Below are 2,728 nucleotides of genomic sequence, written 5' to 3'. Positions count from 1 at the left end.
TTCTTTGATCTTTCTTTCTCTACAAACACTCATTTATCAAGCTGGCTTACAATGAAATTGATGTCAAAAGAATCAAGCATTTCAGAGTTAAAAATCAGTGATCTCTAAGGAAGGGTGAGGTTATTCCACTAAATCAGTGGTTCCCAAACTGGGGTTCATGAACCCCTGTTACCGGGGGTTCGCCAGAAAAAATTCACTCATGGCGGCCAGAGGACCCCAGGCTTTGGAGGCAACAAGTGGTTTTTGCTCAAAAATGTCAATTGCAATCTCTTCCCACACACCCATACATAGTAATAAACTTGTCCTGTGTTAGGAACATAGGTTGAAACTATAAAAGAAGGAAAGTTTTACTTAGTTATCCTCGATGGTGCAGCATTCAAGGTGGAAACATAGCATGCATTTATACGATGGTGGTATAATATTTTTCATAGTTTTAGATGTTCCACGGGTTTACTCATGTTTATAAATTCCTATGCTCACCACTCCTATACTCCCCAAATCTATTCTTTTTTTATTTTTATGCAAACAGTTTGGTTCCCCTGTGTTTAAAGGGCTGCCTATTCCATTAATATAGGTCCTCCCTTCTCCACGTTCCCAGGACTTTCATTTCCCCTATGCATGGAATAGAGAGCACTTCCAGAGGCTATCTTAGAGACCCCTTGAACTTAAACTGTCCACGGCAGTGATCATCAGATGGCAGTGGTTCAGGATCCAAATTAGAGATCAACATTACCCAAAAGAGCCATAGTCGTGTGAATTTGTTGTTTCATTTACTGTAGTACTATGTATTCATATTTAAACAGTATGAGAGGGGAAATACTTAGTTTATATTATTCTCACAGCAAAATGACTAATTTTAAGTATTATTATATCAATTACAACTGGTTAATAACATAGGGAAAGCATCCTGATTGGTTAATAATTAAATCACAGTGTTTTAATATCATGTGTGGCAAAGGCACAAATTAAATGTAAGATCATTAGTGCTATTTTATCCTCATCCTTTTTTTCAATATATGTCAACACAATGTTGACTAGTTCTGAATTACACAATATGGTTTATTGGTCCAATAAAACATTACCTCACCACCTTCTCGCTCTAGATCTGAATTCCTGGCTCTGTTAAATAGTTTTATAAATATGTTCTTTAAGAAGACTTTCAGTTTCAGTTTGTGTGCATCTTTCATTTGTAGAGCTTGAAAGATTTGTTATGACTTAAAGACATCAAATAAAACTAAAGAGTTTGGATAGCCTTTAAACTATTTAAATTGAATGTACCTTCTACTCAGAGGCTACACCTGAATATTTTATTGACTTAATGACTAAAACACTAACCCACAATGTCAAATTATAATAAAGGACAGTAAAAATATCATATGATATTTTAAGTTTTTTCCCATTCCCACAAAGTGTGAATAATTAAACATTTTATTGCAAATAACAGAATATAAATAGTTTACAAAAAATTGAGTATTTTGATATTCATAAATGAAAACTCTAACTGAGATTATGTCCGCCTCTACTTTAAAAAGTTAAATTAATCAACAACATAAAAATGTGCTCTGGATTATTAATGATCAAGAAAATATTGTAGATGTTCAAAGAAAGATACTGCGAAAGAAAAACAGATATAACAATTGTCAGAACAGAATCTCAGGGATCTTACATTGCCAAAACAATCAGTTGGTATGTTTGGATTTCAACTTGACTTTAATTGCAAATGAAAGACTTGAAAACCAGTATGTTCATCCTGATGCAACAGATGCAAACAAGTATAATTGTATTCCAAATCTTTCAGCTCATGCCAAAAAAAAAATCACAAAATTATTACTTAAAGAATAATTAAATCCTTAATTGGATTTATTTAACATAATTTGGTATATTATAGCTTTAGGGCCAACCTCAGCACAATTACAGCTGCTGTAAAGGTTGTGGATTGATGGACAACTACAACTGATAATTAGGGCTCCGTCACAGATTGCTTGACTTTCCGTGACCTCCGTGACTTCTGCAGCAGCCAGTATGGCTGACCCCAGGGACACCCAAACAGTTGGCTCCAGGGCCAGCTGCTCCAGCCCTGCTGGAGCAGCCCCGCAGCCAGACACTCAGGCAGCCCCACAGCCAGCCACACCGGCCACTGCTGGAGAGGCCCCAGAGCCAGCCACTGCTGAGGCAGCCCCGGGCAGCTGGCCCTAGAGGACCACCCGAGCAGTGGTCCCCAGGGGCAGCCGAAGCAGCCACTGCTCGGTGGCCCCTGCAGCTGGTGCTGCTGGCCCCGGGGCCCCCCCAGCAGCAGCCCCCTGGGGTGCCTCGCCCTGCAGCAGCACCTCCCCACCCCTAAGATTTAGTCAGGGATATTTATAGTATACATTATGGATAGGTCACAGGCTGTGACTTTTTGTTTGTTGCCTGTGACCTTTACTAAAGATGGAGCCAACTGTTTGGGTGTCCCTGGGGTCAGCCATACTGGCTGCTGCAGAAGTCACGGAGGTCACGGAAAGTCAAGCAATCTGTGACAGAGCCCTAATTATCAGTTGTAGTTGACCATGACTTTTACTAAAAATACCCGTGACTAAATTGTAGCCTTACTGATAATACACTAAAACTATACAGAACAATACTCCTCTGGCAACCAGATTTAAATCATAACTATTTCTATCATCTTCCCTGACTTTTCTTTCCTTTGGTCTTGGGGCAAGATCCTCACCCTCGCTCTGGTCCCTTTACA

The sequence above is a fragment of the Caretta caretta genome, chromosome 1 (genome assembly GCF_965140235.1).
Source record: "Caretta caretta isolate rCarCar2 chromosome 1, rCarCar1.hap1, whole genome shotgun sequence".
NCBI lineage: Eukaryota > Metazoa > Chordata > Testudines > Cheloniidae > Caretta > Caretta caretta.
The sequence above is the reverse complement of the archived record's forward strand: the minus strand, read 5'-3'. Positions refer to the sequence as shown.